The following is a 20870-nucleotide window of genomic DNA, read 5'->3' as shown; positions in this document are numbered from 1 at the left end:
GGGGGATGGAAGTTGTTTTCGGCCCTGCTGATTATCTTGGGTAGTTTTCTGTTCCTTTGTTGTTGTATACAGTGTCTCCCTGGTATATGTTCAGTATTAGGGGGGTGTTGCGCGCAAGCAACAAGTGTATTAGGGCATAAAATAAACACCCCAGATAAGGTTTCCAAGGAGTATGTGTTGAAAGAAACTGTCTGATCTAATGGCAATAGATATGCCTGACAATGATTCGGGGTGTATAGACGTTGAAATGTGGAGTTAGTCGCAAAGTGATTGAAGGTAGTTTAGCGCTTGGCATCGGCCAAAATGAGGGTTTGCTAAAACTGATATAATATTGTTTCTTCCTCATTGTATATGTTGGCCTATGCGCAGTCACTTTGCGAGGAAGTCCATATTGCAAGGTCGCAACCTTAAGTGAATCAAGCCTCCATTTTAGGTTAAAGCCGCCATTTTAGTTTATAGTGCAAAGTCACCCTCTGGCCTAAAATGGCTGACCTGTGTTCTCTTGTTTTTACTTTAACCTCTTTAAGAGAGTTAATGTCCAACCTGCCTGCAGGCTACATGTTAGGGTCATGTAGACCTTGTCCTTTGTTGACCTCGGGATCAGGGGATTACTTGAATCGGCGATGTTAACCTACAGTATATAAGAACAATAACGCTATTTAAACATGTCATGCGAAACATCTGTTTGACCTGCATTAAAGCAATGTGTAAAGAGTGTAAAGTTAAACCCAGAGAATAATAGTGTTTGTTAGTAAATGTATTAAAAAGTATACCGCATGCACGAGATATGTAAATTAGGAACGAACCTGGCGCGACCCTAGCCCAGTACATGATTAACTTGTAGGAGGCTGGACATCGTTATAAAGAAACTGTATAAATACGCTGATGTCCAGCTAGCAATTCCTGTTCACTGCTCACATTGAACCTTGCTGGTGGTCTCTGTGATGTATTGACGGTCAAATAGCTATTTGTGTACTTTGTTTTGTAATCTGTACAGTGTTGCAATAAAGATTCTGGGAATCTTTACAAGCCTGTGTCGGTGTATTTCTCTTTGCATGGTGTAAAAGCCTTAATATTGTATTTTCTGATTCCACAGGGTGTGCACATGCGCTGATCACATCTCATGTGCTCATCAACTTACCATATACACATCAGAAGGAGCAGTAAGAGCAGTAAGTGGACAGAAGGCACATGCATATATTGGCAGCAAGGGGATACTGATCATCAAAGAGGAGTGGTCTTGTCTTTAGCCAATAATATTTGCATGGCCCATGCATACGGTGGACTCACGTTGAGCCCAGTCTCTTCCCCTGCAATTTCACCACGGAGACTGACATAATTCACGGCCAATGCCTGCACTTTAAATGGCCACCAGTCAGATATTGCCTGCTGTGTTTAGCATCTAGCTTCCAGACACACCTATTCTGGATCTGGGCCACCCTATGAGATTTTGCTGCAACGACATTTACATTTTGCAGGATGGCCTTCCAGATGTTATTGTGCTTGCAATGTTAGATCTTAATTTTCTCAGCCACTACGAATCGTGAAACCTCATTCACAACTCCATCCACAGGGTCCGTTAGCTCCTACTCCATTAACTTGCTGCGGTGCTGCTGTGGTCTGGTCCTGGCGTGTGCCTTGTATTGTGTAGGCAGATAGCCAGTGGCAGTGGCCACAGGAGCAGGACATTCGGCAATGGACTTCGTATTTAGAGGCAGAGGATGTGCATGTGGAAATTGTGGGGCAAGTAAGGGAGGTTGGAGGTATTAGTTAGTAGATGGTGGTGCCAGGAAAAGAAGGGTAGGGGGATGCTATGGGATGGAGTACAGCTTCCAGGGTTTCACAGAGGGTGCCACTAGCCAAATTGGGGGTGTCATCTATCCGACGGGTGTCAGGAGCAAAATAGGGCTTGCCACCTGTATAAGGAGATTGTCAGGGGCCCAACAGGGGGGTCTCACCTGTCAGGGGGGGGCAGTGATATGAACCAAATAGGAAGTTTCACCTGTTGAGGGGTGTTGCAGGGGATAGCGGTGTCACCTATCTAGGGGGCAGTCACATGTCCGGAGAGTGTCAGGGGCCAAACACATGGTGGTACCTTTCCATTGGAGGTTTCAAGTATCAAAGAAGTGGGTGGTACCCGTCTAGGTGGTATCCCCTGTCTAGGCAGGTATCTGAAGTTAGGGCAGCAGGGGGCAGCAGGAGGGGGCAGCAGAAGCTGGAGGGCAGCAGAAGCTCTGGGCAGGGGAAGGTGGCAGAAGTAGTCAGGGGGTAGGGTCAGCAGTAGTCAAGGAGCCTAAGGGGCCAAGGTAGTCAGAAGAGGTGTGGAAATCAGAATAAAGGGGGCGGGGGTAGGGGCAGCAGAAGCCAGGGGACAATTACAGGGGAAGTTGGCATCTGAAGTTGGAGGGGCAGGGATCAGAAGTAGTCAAGGGAAAAGATGGTAGCGGTAATCAGAGGGCAGTGGGCAGTCCTAGAACTCAGGGGTTAGGACAGAAGCAGTCAGTGTTGTTGGCGGCAGAAATAGTCAAAGGGGACAGTGCTGTGCTGTAGTCAGTAGGCAAGGGTAGCAGTAGTCAACGGGCTGTAGAGGTCAGGGAGCACGGGCAGCATTACTCAGGGCAGGCCGGGGGCAAGAGACGTCAGTAAGCAGGATCAGCAGAAGTCAGGGGGCAGCAGGAGTAGGGAGGAAAGCGCAAGCAGCAGTCAGGGGAGAAGGCAACAGTAGTCAGGGGTAAGGGCAGAAAAAGTGTGGGAGGGCATCAGAAATCAGGGGGTGTTGGTTTGGTGGTGCCTATATTGGGCAGACATTGCCAAGCATGCATCACCCTACCCACGGCTTTGCAGGGCATCCCATTGTACACCAAGGTGGGTCGTTCTGCTTTGTCTCATCACTTTGTCCTTTTGTGAGTCCAAAAACGGGAATGACATGCCATCTGGGCTTTGACTCTTGGTGATATGGGCTCTGCACCTCCTGGAGTCTGCCTGTGTCAGATGCTGATGATTTCAACACTAGGCGCGTTGGCCCTGCCCTCACTGTGACTCAGTCATGTGACCACTAGAAGCAAGGGTCACATAACATAAGGCCCCAGGTCCACCTATTGCGGTCATCTTACCATCTCGTCTTTTAGTCTTGGTCTGGACGCAGTACTTCCTTGAGCCTCTCTGTGTCCACCACACTAATTGCAACACCTGGAATGTGGGCCCACCCCCCACTGTGACTCTGTCACATGACCATTAGATGCCATGGGTTACGTGACAAAAGGCCCCCGGTCTGCCATTTGTGAACTTGTTACCATCTGGTCTTTGATACTTGGCAGTGTGAACTTAGGGCTTCCAGGATACTCCCTGTGTCAGCTACTGGTGAGTTCAACTCACAATGTGTGGCTCCACCCCCTGCCCTGACTAAGTCACATGACTGCTAGGAGCTGTAGGACATGTGACTTAAGGGCCGCAATCCGCCTCTTACCTCTCATACATCTTGCCAACTGTGTGAACTCAATGCTTCCTGGAGTCTCTCTGTGTCAACTGTCACTGATTTCAAAATTTCACATGTGGCCCTCACCCCCACCCTTACTCAGCCACTTTGTCCCCTCTTCTTTACAAAATAAGCTCCGATGGCATCCATCATCTGGATATCCATCTCCAAGGGTGGTCTCTCTAAGTGGCTCATTGTACCTTGTTTGAACCAGTTTTCATCCGGTATTCACAGGTCGTGACCATATTTCCTCAGTTCAGTATGTTCTAGTGAATATTTCACTGCCACTCTTCCTGTAGGTTGTCAGTGTGTTGCTGTCACGTTTTGAAGTCTTATGAATATTCCTGTTCATATTTGTAATCCTAAAAGACTACATGCTTGACATGTTGCCACTCACTCTCATCTAGCCTTTAATGTATGTCTCTGCGTTGCCATCTTTTAACTCGGGATTATGGAATGCCAACTCAAAGGTTTCAGAAAATGGTCTATAGTTTTTTGGCTATTTCTATTTTTTTTTATTTAATTTGCATTTCGGAAACCTGGCTTTGCTATTTTGACCGTTCCTCACAAGCAGCCTTAATGTATAACTTCTCATCCTTTTCTCACTCTCCCAGGTTAGAGTGCCCTGGTGGTGGTAGTCGTCTCTTATTCTGTCCTCATTGGGTTATTGCTCCTACTACTTCCATTTTCCTTCTTGTTCTTCTTTTATATATCATTTCTTTCTATTCTCTAGTCCGGCTCTTCTTTCTACTCTGATCATCTGTCTTCCTTCGGACCATCTTGCTTCGTTTTATGATGACTTTGATTCACTTTCATATGTCATTTCTCCACTGGGTTCTTCATTTATTGTTGCTGGGGACTTTAATATTCACTGTCAACAATCTGATCTAATGTTTTGCCTTTTGAACTTCTTAAATTTCGCTTCCAATCTAATCTAATCCCTTCACCTCCAACACATTTTAAATGGAAGGCTCTTGACCTTGTCTCGGCTTCTACAGATCTTGAATCTATGAACTCCATCTACCCTCATGTTATACAATCTGCTGATTTTTTCCTAGTTTCTTGACCTTTTTTCCCCATACATCAAATCCCTGTTGCCCATTTTCATCTACTATTCTTACGTCATGATATACACAATCTTGACCATTCTGTTGTTTCATTTCCTCACATTGTTCTGACACTGGGGATATTCTTTCCCCAAATATTGATTGCCTCCTTAGTAAACCTCTTTCCGCTGTTATCTCATCATTACATTTCTTGTCTCCTTTATTTGAATTTAAATCAAAAAAGGAGGTCACCATGACCTTGGTTCTCTTCCTCTGTAAAATGTCTGAGAATCCAACTTAGATCTGAGCACTGATAATTGAAAAACAGATCCATCTCCAACCATCAACCTTTTCTATATTTCTTCACTCATGTTCCTCCTCTTTCAAACAAGATAAGGCAACTTACTTTCAAACATGTATTCAGCCCCAGTCCAATTGCCATAAGATGTGCTTATCTACTCTCAATAAGGTACTTTCTTCCTGATCCTTCTACTATCCCTCCTCTTACTCCTGATGATTTCGCCAATTACTTTCTAACCAAAATTGAAACATACTATTGTTACCTCATGATGCTCCATCTCTATTAAATATTAAAGATTCTCTCATTTGTAACTCTTCTATGCCTGGTGATTATTTTTCTTCTTTTATGCCCATTTCTGAGGGTGACATCATCTACTCAATTTCCCTGGCCCAACCTAATGCTGCTCCTTTGGATCCTCTTTCTACTTGTTTAGTTAAATCTGTTTTCCCTGCCCTTGCCCCTGATCTTACTACTATTTTATTCTCGTATTATCTTCTGTATATTTCCCTTCTGCATTTAAAGTAGCTGCTATTATTCCTTTACTTACAAATATATCCTATATCAATCAGAACCCTCACATTATTGTGCAATCTTCGTCCTTCCTTTCCTGTATAAATTGCTAGAATATCTATTGTGTTGTCAATATCTTTCATATTTCAATACATTCACTCATCAAAACTGCTTTTGCCAGTTTTTTCTACTGAAACTGCACTTCTTTGCATTTCAAACTCAATTCTTCACAACCAGCATCTTAAACGTTCTTTTATTTTGATTTTGCTTGATCTAAGTGCCGCTTTGACACAGTTGACCTCCCTTCTCTGCTTTCTACTCTTTTGTTTGGGTTTTCCCGGTCACTGTTGTCCAATGGTTCTCTTCCTAGCTTTCTAATCATTCATTTACTATTTCTTGGAAGTGTTCTTCTTCCTGCTTTTTCTTTTCCTAATGGTATTCGTTAGGGCTCAGACACTTCTTGGCCCACTTCTATACCCTGGACATCATCTTTGGCTTTCCTAATTTCCAATCACTTTTTACATGTTTTTCTCTATAATGCTGACATGCAGTTGCTGATTTCTTTCCTTCCTTTATCGATACTATTCAGCAGTGTCTTTTTTCCTCTCTTTCTACTGTCAAATGTGGATGTCTTCTCATTTTCTCTGTCAAAAACTGAAATTCCTTTCTTTCTTGCTTTCCTCAGGATTTCTTCACTTTTCTCATGTTCTTTTTCCGGACTCCAGCTTCCTACTTCTCACCAGGTGTGTAATGTTGATGTTATATTTGAATCCTTCTACTCACTACAGGTCAAGATTGCAGACATTGTTCAACCTTATTGTTATCATCTTTTTAATATTAAATAAATTGTCATTTGCTTACCTTTGCTTCAAATAAAATGTTGGTGAGACATATGGTTTAATCTTGGCCACACTATTGTTGCCCCCTTTATATAGGTCTTCCTTCCAATGTTCGTGTTCCTTTTTGCTTTATTTTACATTTCCGCGGTATGGATACATTTTGGTTTATCTTTCTCTTCTCATGTCAAGTCTTATCTGCCTTGTCTCCATCGGCTTCTGGTTTAAAATCCAATCTTAAAATTGGTTTAAAATTCGAATATCAGCTTCTCTGCTTAGACTTCAAAAGCGTTCATGCAGTTGAGCTTTCGTATCTTTGTTCTTTGATTTCTCTCTATCATCCGACTAGAAATCTTGGCTCAGCCTCACAATTTCTCCTGTCTGTCCCTCGCTCTTTTTGAGGCCTCTTCAAACCTTTGCTCATTTTAACTTCTCGCTTCTAAGCTATGGAATTCCTTTCCCTTGGATATTTGCTCCTGTTCTTCTTAGGTTCATTTTAAAAAAATGCCTGAAAACTCAATGGCTGCTGATTGATTTTCCCTTGAGCAGTCATGTGGATTAAAACTTAGGGCCATGCTTGTTTCTCCTCCTTGTTCATTTCGATGTACCGTTAATGTTTAATTTTGTGCATCACTTTGGATAAAAGTGCTATAGCAGCCTTTTTAAAATAAATAAAGTAATACATGACATACTCACACTTCATGAATGTGAGGCCTGTATGCCACCCGTTTGCACCTTACATGGCCTTCAAAGGCGTTACTTGAATTTCTTCTTGGGAAGCCACATAAGGCATACATGTATGATAATGTGGTGTACACGCCTCACTTATAGGCTGGCATAATCATAATGACCATATGTGGTGTAAAATACGCCACCACAAAAATGAGCCCCTTTCTGTGTCAGGAGACTTGAGGGGGTGCAATGACCGCCAATCCACAACTCATCACAAGTTGGGGAACAGTGCATTCTCCAAAGGAGATCATGGCTTTCTTATTTTCATGTGTGCACGCAATGCTACACTTCATCATATTGAGAGCCATGGCTGCCAGTGAATCCAATTACTTGGAAATCCCGTCAACCATTAGCTGCAACAGCAAAGTTATTTGTGTTTTTGTTTATGGACCTTCATAGACAAAAAATCCATATATTTCACGTTATGTTACTCGTTCAAATGAAGGCCCTGTGCGTTCCTCTGATGTTACAACCAACATCTGCTGCAGAAATGCAAGTATAGTTTAAATTGTCTGTCTCTCATTATAAGAAAACATGTTCTTCCAGCACTGGTGGCTATGGAAACATCAGGCAATGAATGTTTCGCTTCACTGAAACTTAACATTTCACCTTTCCCTTGTACAAAAAAAGAAGAAAACTAATTAGAACAATGTTTGATATTGTCACTGACCAGGGGCTTAATCAAGAGTGGAGTGAGGTGTTCGCTGGCATTCTTGAGTCAGAATTGCTAAACATATATGCTTATAAAATGAAAGTCGATATTAGGAAGGAAGGAAGGAAGGGATGGAGAGAGAGAGGGAGAGAGGATGGAAGGAAGGGAGGGAGGGAGTGAAGGAAGGAGGGAAGGAGGGAAGGAAAGAAGGAAGGAAGGAAGGGAGGGAAGCAGGGAGGGAGGGAGGGAGGGAAGGAGGAGTGAGGGAGGGAGGGATAGGAGGGTACAAATGAATGAAGAGAGGGAGCTGGGAAGGAAAGAAGGAAAGTACAAAGAAAAAGATAAATGACTGTATGCCCAAATCAAGCAAAACAAGAGAAAGAATAAAACAACTTAAAGACCAGGGAATATGAAAAGCTGAAGATAGATCAATTAAATGCAAGATAAATTATATTGAATAATATATAGAGAGAAATGGAGATGCATGTGGACATATAAGAAATTAAGAGGGGAAGAAAAAGGAAAGAATGTGTGTGTTATTTATGGGATTTACAAATGGTGAACCTACGGGATGAAATGACGTGCTGTACGAAGGCGACTCACAGGGACTACATGTAGGGAGCAGAGGTAGCAGAGGACCTTGGATGGACAGGTGGAGCAGGGAGGGGGAACTCGAGCACATTAGTCAAAAACAGAAATGAAAAAAAGCAAAAATAAGGAATGAAAATTTGAAGGAAGAATGAAAGGGAAATCCATAAACAGAAGGAGGCAAATAGAGAAATTCTGAGGATCTATCTCAGACCAAACAGAAGCTATGATCTTATGACAGGATCTATACCTCGTGGTCTGACAGTCACCAATCAGTCATCAATACTGTGCGTGTTGAAAAGTCAAACTAGGTGACAGAAAGCCACAGTACTGTGGTGCAAACCTACCTTGGGTAAGCAATGGAGTGCTGTACATTGATTGGCAGTAAAGGGGGACAGTTGCTGGCTGGTGGGTGGAACAGGAGACACAATGCAGAATGTGTTGCCAGGGAACCGTTTCGGACGCACCAGCTAGCTAGCACTTACTGTTAGTGGGGACAAGTAGCAGTCCTGATAGGGAGTGGGGAAAGGTGGTGGGCGGTTGAGGGTAGAAGTGAAGAAGAATAGCAGGCTGGGAGGATTCACAGGAGTGTTCCTGATATCACCCAGAAAAGGTGCTCTTAAAAGATAGGTGTCTGAATTTCTTTTTGGGTTCCATGAGGGCGAGAGAGCAGCTGATGTTGATGGGTCTGAGGTTCCATAGTCTTGAGATATGGATCAAAAAGGCTTGTTCAGATGGTAGACCATAAACTGGGAATGCACCTAGTGTTTTCAATGCAAGGTGCCTCGTGTAGCGCGAGTAAAGGCAAATATTTCCATTGAGAGAAGAGGAGGGCAAGGGAACTAGATGGGCCTTCCATTTATTTCGTATCAATTGTTTATCGCTAGAAAGTTTGTTAAGAATAAAAATGCGTTGTCATTTTGATCATAAAATAGAGTAGTAACAATAATCCTAGGATATATTATTCAATGATGGAGATATGTGGCTTGAAGGCAACTAAGGGACTATAGTTGCTCCTGTTTGCAAGATGTTGTTGTAGTAAACACTATGTTAGCCAGATAATAAAGCTTCAAAACTACTAGTAAAAATCACACAATACACTAAACACCTACCATTTAGAACTACATTTCTTAGGCAAATCCAAAGAAATCACTCATACACATGATTGTTTGCACATGCAATGCCTCGCAAAGCTTTACAAGCCACAACAGCTGTAAAGTAACAGTGGACATCAAGCATGTTTCACATTAATCAATTAAGCAGCCATTTCCAACACATGAAAAATGCAATAATTCATTTATTTATACCAGTGTTATGATAAAATCGTGCCAATATGAATGTTTAAAATAAAAACAAAATACATTATTAAGAGAAACGTGGGAGAGTAGTAGTTCCTAATAGGGAGAAGGAGCATGGCCAACTGAACAGGGTTTCAGATTCAAACTAATCCTTCTTCAAGGGACAAAGAAAAAGAAAATGCAGAAGGTTTTTTTTTTTTAACCAAAACTTCAATAGCAAAATTGATGTTTTTACTCACGTAACAAAATCTAATCTCTATTTATAAACAGAAATAATGCAAAGGCCATTTAAAAGAAGTATTTAACAAGCAACATTGTGATTCCCTTTGTATTAACATTTAAATATTAAAACAACTGAAAACAGGAAGAGAAATGCAATTTTTTAAATAACCTACTTTCTTCTTTTAAGTGATATTCAAAAACGCGTGAACTACTAGTTGCATCTCATTGATTTCTGTTGGAAATGTACATATGCAACAACTTCCTTAGAACTCATCCATTGTTTGCCTCCCCATTGGAACGAAATGTATAACCTTGCGTGTATAAAAAATGCGATCCTCAACTGAGGATCAACAGGACCAAACAACCTGTTTGATGGGTTATTCGCTGAATGGAGGGTCATGTTTTTAGCTCACTGTATGTTTCACACAGGAGAAATATCCTTTTGCATATCGGTCTGGTCTCACCTACAAAGGCAGTCCATAAGTGCCATTCTAGGCAATTCAGACATATATATCCGCACTGGGCATCATCTGTGACATGAAGCTGCACCTTGTTAAACACAGTGAACAATGGGTCCCCATCTGGTTTACACTTAGTTTCTTAGATTTAAAGTCCAGGTTTTTAAAGCATATACAATGTAGAAGCCCCTCTACTTGAAATGAACATGGCCAAGTAATATGTTTCATGGGTTACTAAGGGTAATCCCAACATGATCCCCTTGCTCACTGTGCCTTTGATACTCAGAGAGGAATGACCCCAGACTAACACTAACACTAAACACTAAGAGACACCTTCCTCTGCACTAAAGCCCTTTGTAAAATGTTCAGTTTCCAATTGCCTATAGAGCACCAGATCTGTCTCCCCATTCCCAAAGGCACCAAAACCTATAAACTGCTACCCGTTGAAAATCATGTTTACTTCCATGACCAGAAACCCCATCTAACACTAAATACTGCACTAAATACTACAGAGACCAAATGGTCATCACTCTCGTTGGCCTCCATCTTTCCCATTTTCACTTTGGCACATCATATAGCTACCCGTGCACAAGGTGACAGTATAATTGGTGAAAGGGCTGGTTTAGCAGTCAAAGTTATAACTAGTTGGCAATAACAAGAATGTTAAAGTCACATGATGTACAATGTTTGCAATAGAAGGAATGTTAGCGAAAGTGTAACTTGGTTAGGGAAAATAAGTGGCTATGCTGTGCTCATCATATCGCCGTAACGTGTGTGTGCTTTTGGTATAGTATCAATTAAATTACTTTTTGTAATATTGCATTGTTCAAGTAGGTGTGTGAATGGTATGACTGTGTTTATAGCGTGTATGACTATGTTTCTATGGTGGAATGTTGGCAACATTGATTTTGCTCATTTTAGCTCACTATATGAAATGTAGTTGACGTTATCATTTGTTTTCATGAGTAATACAATGTACAGCGATGTTGTATCATGTGTTGTTATGACGTTCCTATGGGTTTGACATGGCATTACGCTATATCTGCTCCTAGTGATAAGATGGATTCATTCTGAACTTTAAATATGTTGTTCGTTGTCTCACAGCGTAGCTTTTCTTGTGTAATTGCTGAAACAATGCATGAACCACATTGTGTCCACCCGGGGAGTCTCCTGTTTTCTTTCCTAGAGCAAACACCCATTTGGAGCACACTGAATAAGACAAGAGAAAGACAAGTGATCTGCAGAACTGAGCTGACAACACACCATTGAAACAAAATGGACACATTACTTCAGCAACACAAGTGGGTGGTAATCGTGCTGGACTATTGGGCAGGATGAGGGAAAATGTGAAGTACAGAGAATGAATGTTAGAACACAAGTCCCTCGTGTTCCTTTTCCTAGTATGTCCTTGTATGTATAGTTACCCTGTAGAATAGTTTAACTATTCAATTGAATTTCTTTCTATGGTAGGTATTTATGTGTGTTTTATATTTTTCAGAGGCCAAAGTAGACGAGACGAGGGTCATCAGCATTTATTATACCTAAATGTGCTACTTAAAATTATAAGGCAGAAGACAGCACTAGGTTTCAAGTGGTCTCGGAGCCAGGCAGCTCCGAGGGAAATTCAAGAGTCAAGGACCTGACATATTTGAAAGGCCCATGAATGAGTTCTACCTCGGCTGCAATGGGAGTGGAGCTGATGTCTAGGCTGTTGAGCAAGGGATCCGGGAGAATGGTAGAGAACGTGAATGCAAAATAAATGCATATCAAGATAGGCAGATGCCTTTGCCCCCTCCAATTAGATCTCAACCTCAGCTGGCACCCTCTGATGGGAGTTGAAAGCTGTAAATCTGATGGGACAGCAGGAGGAAGGTTTGTAGGAGAGCACGATTGTAAGGCAACCTCCCATCTGACAGTGCTTTTAGTGCCCCTGAGAATCTAAGCCGGTCTCTATGTTAGTACAGCTGCTAAAAGAAGATATTAAGGATGTCTTGACTACAGATGCCCTCCTGAGGCCTTGATTGACATGTCACTCATTTAGATAACTGAATCAATGAAAGAAGGGGAAAAGGAGAAGCAGATTTATTTTAAATGTAAGAGTTAATATAGGATTGAAAGGACCAACACAGATTTTGGTGGGGAAGAAAGCAACATAGTAGAGCCTCAGGCAAGGGATAGGTTAAACCTCCCTTTCTAGTGAGGAGACATGGAATATATTTTGGCAGGGAGGGCACGCACAGTGGTGTCTGTATAGATCAATGCAATTCCCATAAAGGGTAGCAGCATTCACAGGAACAATCCAAAGGGGGCCAACACCTTAAAAACCTATTGTTGCACATGTGACACTTCTTGTATCCATATGTTACACTGGTGAGGTGTGAGAGAATGTGTCGGTGGTGCTGGTCTCTGGAGCCACCAGTGAGCTCCTGGAAGAACACAAAGAAGCAGAGGAGCAGCTATGTGCAGTGTATGGTGCCAAGCATTCCTCATGGCCAATCACTGATACGATGGCTGAGCTGGAAGTAGCCTGTCAGGGAAGTCAAACGGAACTAACCATTTTTTAATTCATTGATGTTTCCCAGTTGAGAATGTCTTGACTCTCATTATATAATCCAGCATTCAATGTGGATGCTGAATCAGTGTGATTTGAGCAGAGAAAAAAAAATGAGGGGTAGCCCCCATCCTCAGATGCAGAATGCATTGAGGCGTGTTCACCTGGAGTGGGTCACACTGTATGGATATCGAAACAACATTCATCTTGTTTTACACTGGCTCTTTTATTACCTAGGAATGGCACTATTTTAATGCTCCTTTAGGGCCCTCACCCCGCACCAACAGTCACACCCCACAATCTGATTCAAGGTACGGGCTGTTTTAATCAGAATAGTCAAAATAGTAAAGCTTTCAAAATAAAGGTGGTTTCCTAACCCACATTGTTATGGGCGTTGCCTAAGTAAAGCTAAAATGAAATCCGACTACAATGCAAAACAATCTACTACTACAGCCTGCCTATTTTTGTTTCACTAAATGTTTATCAAAATATGAAACATCTGCTTAACTTTGCCGATTTACGCAAGCATCCATACTTTGATCAACTGATATGATTGACGTTTCAATATATTATGCCAGGTGTTTAATTTTACAGTAAAACCACCATCATACACATTAATTATGAATGCAAAATTGAATTTAACAAGAAAACCTATGGAGAGGAAACATTGTGACTTTCACATTTAAAGTGATAATGGCAATACAATTCCAATAAAAAGGGACACTATAATAAAACATGTTTCTCTCCCACTTAAGTTGAAATACAATTAAACACAACAGTTGAGAAATGTTAATGAAATATTTGATTGGGTTCTGCATGTGAAAACTAGGTCAGAACACACTTATATTGAATTGAAAACCTACAAAGAAATTCACATGGTCTCAATTTATCTTTTGGGAACGAAAGGGTTCCTATTTAGAATAGATGAACAAAAATTCAAAAAGCTTTGGATTTTAAAGTTTTGAATAATGGAATTGGTTGATTCAAATGGGTTTGCTCTCTTTTTGAAAGTAGAGATAGAGAGACTTGTCGGTAAAGTAACATCATGAATAACAGCCTTTTCATTCCTTATGCATCAGCGGTCCTAGAATCCAGGTATCATTTGCTTTTTGAATCAAATGCAGGAAATTAATATTTTATTTTATCTTGGGAGAAAAATCGTCAACCCTTTTCAGAGTTCTTTTGTTAAAGGATTTATTTTTAAATACAATTGGGCCAGGAGCGTGCTTACATTTTTAGTTTTTAAATTGAGTTTTGTGCACAGTAAGCAACCTCTGGGGAATATTTCTCATGGCCTCTCTGGCTGGCACAGTCTTGTTCTGAAGGGGCAGGCTCTGGACCTTCAGGTTATCTAGTGCTCCTCAGCACTTTTGGATCCAGTTAGCAAGCTGTCCCTCAACACTCGTGTCCTTCTGCTCTACTGGGAAAATATTCCCGGGCCCAGTATTTTCTGCAAATGTTGTTGTAGACATGTCTCTGCAAATTATGTGTGTTGGCATGTCGAAATACAATTATCCCTTTCTCGCCTCTCCCACAGAAGCATTGCTTTTTATATACGCCAAAGCCCACTTACTAGCCTCATGTGACACTAGAATTGTGATTGGATATGTTCTCCGATTGGCCTCCTTCATTATCTCATACCCCAAAGGTCCCTCTTCATTGCTTCCATTTTCCAACTGAACATAGTGTGTTAGATGAGGGATGGGCCAGCTGAAAATGAGTCATCCCCCTTGAAAATGGAAACTGTGCAGGGCTGACATTTTCATATTTGAAATAACTCTTCAGGTAAATAGGGCACATTGGGTAAAATAGCACATTCTGATTTATGGGAATAGGCCAAATTAAATGAGGACATTTGTGTTTCTCTCATTTGAAGGGCAGTGTTATTTATATATGCAACTTATGCAAGCCATATGTTTTTAGGATATCATATTTATATGCATTTTATACACATGATCATAACTATATTCGTTTTTAGTGAGATGGATACATACAACATTAAAGTAGAACATTTATTTACAAAAGGTTATCTTAATGCACATTTTAAAATGTGTTTTCTCACACTTGGACTTGTGAAATCTTGTCTTCCCATCTGAAAGCTGATTACTTATTGGTTGTCAATCATCTGTTAATAAAAGAAAATGTATTTAGAGAGTTGACTAATTATTTATTGTAGGCATTAGTTACTTAGAGAATGTGTTTAAACACAATGTGCTCAGTTGATTGGTGGAACTTAATGGTTCAATGTCAAATGCTAATGAATCTTGCTTGCATTTATTCAGGCAGAAACAAACCATAAAAGTTAAATTGCCAATAGTCAAAGTGCTGGTAGTCTGGAGTTTGCCTTAAATATAAAAGTGATTATATTAATGAGTTGAGAAATTAGTATTTTAGGTATTTTAGACAAACATAAATGGTGCAACGTCATTATATTAGTGTTCCACATGCATGCGTCACTGTGTACATGTGAATGTATACAAACTTGCATGCAGTATAAATGGTAGTGCATTACTTTGACAGTGCAAATGGGTACAACAGTAACAGCTTAAAACTACTCTGCATATCCTTCCAGTTCACAGTGTATGTCTTTGCTTTCCATATATATCAAAATAACAATGGTTTACGAGTTAGGTTTGAACAAGCCTATGTATGTAAAAGCAAGTTTGCATTTGAATGTACGATATAATCTTTGTGTTGTTTTTCAATTTAATAAAGTTGTACTTACTTCTCTTGCAGATGCTACTGAACAGGTGTCACTATATGTGAGTGACAAATTACAGGAGGGGTTTGGTTCACATGTCTTACACGTATATTTTTGAAAAAATAAGTGTTGGAAAATGTTTCCTTGAGTTGATTTTTTTGTGCAGGGGCATGGTGTTGTCAACTACTTTGCGCCCTTTTGTATGTGTGTGTTCTGTGGTAGATTATGTTTAAATGGTGTCTTTGTGGCTATGTTGTGAACACTCGTAGGGACGTGCATTTTCTGAATGTGTGTTTTGTAATGTATTAGGTGAAACCATCGTGTACGTTTGTATTGTGCACAGAGTACTAGTAATATTGTATGTGGTGTATAGTCTTTTTTGGCATACAAACATGTATTTCTAGACATACGTGCCCTGTACATATTTGTTCAGGCAGCATGGGCATGTAAGTTGTTAAAAATGTATGTTTTTGTACTTGCTTTAATGTATATTCATCCAAAATCTATTTCGGTTATTATAGCTTCATGGACATTTTGTTTGGAAAATTATGTTAGAAAAATCCGGACGATCTTACCGTTACCTAATGTTACAGATCATTAGCATGGCAATTGTGGAGCAAAGTGGAAAGCCATTATGCAATATTTAGTTTAGTTTAGTTTAGTTTATTTACTTATATAGTGTGCCTAACCCATGGGTAGCTGGGCGCTTTTACTTGAGAACACAGCATGTTATCAAATTACAATACACAGCATTACATAATTACAATATAAAACATGTTACATAATTACAATATAAAATATTACAGTGTTGCATATTTACAATAGAACCAATACGTAGTGGCAGTGATAGATTAGTGGGCACTTGTAGGCAGCTGACTTGGGTTACAGATCAGAGTCAAGACATGCCTGATAAGACAGTGAGAGATAATTCTATACAATTATAAACAGTGTACTATGTGGGTGATGGTGAGAACTTTGCTGACGACTGTGTTAGATTGGATGCTGAGCGAGGAGCCAAGCTTTAACTTTGGCTCTGAAGGCCCAGAAAGAGGGTTCTGCTCTAATGGTTGAGGGGAGTGAGTTCCAGCATTTGTCCACTAGCAACGGGAGGTTGGAACCTCCTGCAGTTTTCATTTGATATTTTGGGATTTTGAGGCAGTTGAGATAGAAGGATCTAGTGGGTCTGTCCGACTGATTCCTTGAGAATTTGTCTGTTAGGTATTTTGGAGCTGTATTCGAGAGACATTTATTATAATAATAATAATAATAATAATAATAATAATAATAATAATAATAATAATAATTTATGCGTGATGACTAGCGATTGTAGCGTAATTCTGACACTCATGGGTAGCCAGAGTGCATCCTGTCTGACCGCTGAAATGTGAGTAGAGCGTGGGATATTCAATGCCGATCCAAGGGCATACTTCTATAGTACTTGAAGTTTATTTAAGTTCTGTGCTGAGGAGCCTAGGAATAGGGTGTTGCAATAATTCAGCTTCGAGAGGATCAGTGCTCCGGCTAGCGTAATGCAGCTGTTGGTCGATAAGTAGGGTTTGCAGGCATTAATAAGTTTGTTATTGGGGACACTCGGTGGCCACATCCTGATGTCTACCTTCTGCGCGGCGGCTGACCTTGCCACTTCAGTGTTAAACAATTTATATTGTTTAGACACCTTCACTACCATTTTACGGCACAGCTCGACTATCTGGGACACTGCGCATCAGATACCTGAATTTCGGTATTTGACTACAATGGTTCATAACATTTTCTACCAATATTTTCTACCTGCATTGCGCTGCCTCCAGCACGACATACAATGGAACATTGGAATAGGGAGCTCACACTAGATCTGTCATCCCTTGTTTAGTGCTTTGGCACACAGCTATACAGACTTACTTGCAAATTCTTTTTTCTGCTCATCGGTTTCCATCTACCCGGCAGTGAGGACCCTTTGGTTCTCAACGCCGACCATTACCATTGAGACTGGAGTCGGGTACGTGGGATCTACATCCATCCCTTCTCCACTCATACTAAGAGACAGGAAGAACACGTCACTGATATATTTTCATGATATTTTGTTTTCAATAGGGTTTGAATTACACTAGAGACATTGTGAAGAAATGGCATGGAGGTTAGTCCGTGTGAATTTGATTCTTTTACTAGGGTTTATTTGGTTGGTCTGTCACAGTGACAAACACACTCACATGTGAAAATACAGGACTCTGCGCCAACAACTCAAGTTGAGTTAAATCTTAGATTATGCTTTATTGATCATCCATGACCATTGAGCCCATAATTGATAACATGTTTCGGCTCCACTGAGCCTTTTTCAAATCCGGGCCGAAATTTGATGTAACCAGTTCTTATGACTATTTGTCCATGTAGTAGTAACGGGGTGCAATCCCCAATATCAATCTATTTCGGAAAAGCTGTGTCACTCAGTGGAGCCGAAACATGTTATCAATTATGGGCTCAATGGTCATGGATGATCAATAAAGCATAATCTAAGATTTAACTCAACTTGAGTTGTTGGCGCAGAGTCCTGTTTTTTCATTAATTAATTTCTTCAACGTATGGGACGGTTAGGCTTTTTACCGTCCTTATACAGTTGACCTGCGACTTCATTGACCGGATTTTGAAACTTTTAATCTTGCACGTATAACTATCGGGATTGTAAGGAGTCGCCCTGGTGGAGCAAGGTTTTTCAAAGCCACAGTTTTCCACACTCACATGTGGTTTCTGCATAGTTTTGCAGATGCCTTACCATGTATTGAATATGTTGTGTCTCGACTAGGAAACTATAGACTCCAAGGCCCTGAAGAATGATCTTAGAGATATCCGAAATGCGTTGGCACTTGTCATCTAAACTGGAGTGTATTAGGAGGGACACAAATGTGCTTGTATTATTCGTTGAAATTGTCTGAAGAACAAGAGACAACTTTTTCCTTATGTATAACACAACTGTTTTACTTTACCTTCCATTGGATATGGTGTTATATGTTCTGTTCCTCTTTTGAGTTTTGTAGACCATTTTTCCTACATGTGTTTCTAACATTACATTTGTATAAAAAAACACAAACCAGTGTGGGGTAATCCTTTGTCAAGTGATATCTTCACAAATTGTGAATTGATTTGAAGTTTATAGGTTCGCTCTGCTTTGGAATAAACTTACTAAATGATGACTTTTGTAAATCTCTATATGTTCACAGTACCAGTGAAATTACCTAGAGAATCTATAAAGAGAAACCCTAACAGGTGATCCACTTGTCAAAAATGTTTTGGGGATGTTTGATCCCTGTGGAGTGCATTTAGGAGTGCCGTTTGGTAACAATTTGCTTTTCTTTGTTTTCTATGTCTTTGGCATCAAACAACAACCATTGGAGTAACAATACAGAAATATTTCGTCCTAACAAAGTACATTTCATCGTTAGGTTATGTTTGTGAAATATGTCATTGTCTAAAAATGTTGAGTATTTTACTGGGCATGGGAACGCTTTGTAAAATATAATAAAGTATACTTTTTAGAATTTTGGGCTGTAGTGTACTGTAGTTTATTGTGTTAGTACAAGTATTATATTATATATATTATGTATATTAGTGTCCACCACACCCACCGGGCACCAATATTGGGTTTTTAACTCAACATTGATATTGAACCCCTTTCAATATACTAGGGGCTGTATGTTGTTAGTCACTAGACAATTTGAAGAAAAACACATGTACCAAAATGTTTTTTCATGTTGTTGTATATGTTTCTTTGTTGGGGATGTGTTGCTTTCACATACCTGTGGCAATAATTTAACCTGTATGTAACACACATTATAAAATCCATGTTATAAATACTACCAAATAGTTTTTGTGTACAACCAGGGTCGCCCTGATCAATTGTCTTTTTACAGGTTATATGTGTGCACATATTTGTGTGTCTGTTTAATGGTGTATTGTTGCCATGTAGTGTAATGAAATTGGTTATGTTGATATGTATTACATATGTGTGCCTATATCTGCATGAATGTAACATGGTGCATGTTTTGTAAGGCAAGTGCTTTGTATCCTGTGTATTTTTGAAGTTGTGACCTGTATGTGTGTGTCTGTGTATTGTGTATTGTCCATAGTGCATGTATTTTCCATACTACCTGTTTATAGATTCATGCAGTTCAAGGGGTGGGGGACATGAAGAGTGAATTGTTTGTGTGTGTGCCCATGTGTGTGTGTGCTAGTGTGAGTTGTGTTCTCTGTGTAAGTTTAGGTAGATGCAAATTGAGAGACATTTTGTTTTGCATTTAAGCATACATTGATGTTGCGAGAGTAAAGTGCATTCATGAAATAGACACATTTTAAATGTTATTTTTTGTGTTTGGCAATGTGTATGTACCTCTTTGTTCACAAGACAAAATATATTGTCAATAAGCATATCCCTGAAACATTGTAGTGATAACTTTGAATTTATGTGGTCATTTTTTCTCCCCTATGGTTAAAAGCTTAGTTAAAAAATGACGAAAACAATGTTTTGATAGTTATATGAAGCCATCCACAAAACAATCTGAAAATGTTTATGTAAGGACAGATGTCTGAAAGAATTTCCATGGCAATGTTTCAGGGTTTCCCATACAACGCTTCAAAAGTTAGAGGGAATTGTCATTTTCTGACAAACCATAACCAATTTGTGGTAACCTTAACTATGCTATACACTAGCAGTGATCAAATATTTATTTAAGACAGAGGTAAGATAATTAAATTAATTGCAAAATAAACATGACATTCTTTAGATGTGGGAAGTGAGAATAATCTTACTCCCACCTGCAATGATGTCACCCATTGTGTAATTTTCTATTTCATTATTGAGCAATGCTGTGATCTCATGTATGTGCTCCTGGGCTGAGCAACAGTGGCCTCTGAGTTATGATTATCGTTACTTCACACATCCACTGAATTTCATGGGGATCATCTTAACTATGTTTTAAATAAAACATGTTGACTGATTTTCAAAGGTTTTATATTGCTATATCTTGTCCAGGGCCCACTATTCATGGCCTTCAACTATGGTCACTCTCCATGTTGCAACAAATATTATAAAGGACTGAGGCCAACGGGACTTTTATTTTGGCCATGACCAGTGACCCTAGCATAGGCAAAGGACCATATCGCCCATCTAATACCTAATATTATCTCTCATTTTTTTTTCTTGCTTCATTTCCACAGTAGTTTTCCCTGAGCAATTGTGATCACATCAATGTCACCTTCTACTTCCATGCTAATCATTCCTAGTAATCATAAAGGATAGTTTGCCAATTGCCACAATAATGGGAAAACGTTGAACAATTTCAAACTCTTCCCCATCCCTATTGTCACTCTTTTTTGCTGCCATCCTTTCTAGATCCCCCCATCTGACCCACTCTGTGTAAATCCTCCCTAACTCTCTCCTACTATCCTCTGTCACTCACTAGTTGCTGTGATGCATTTCCTTTCTGAGAGTGTCTTGCAAGTTTTAAATGTC

The sequence above is a fragment of the Ambystoma mexicanum genome, chromosome 10, assembly GCF_040938575.1.
Source record: "Ambystoma mexicanum isolate Mex_15411 chromosome 10, UKY_AmexF1_1, whole genome shotgun sequence".
NCBI lineage: Eukaryota > Metazoa > Chordata > Amphibia > Caudata > Ambystomatidae > Ambystoma > Ambystoma mexicanum.
Note: the sequence above shows the minus strand (reverse complement) of the source record.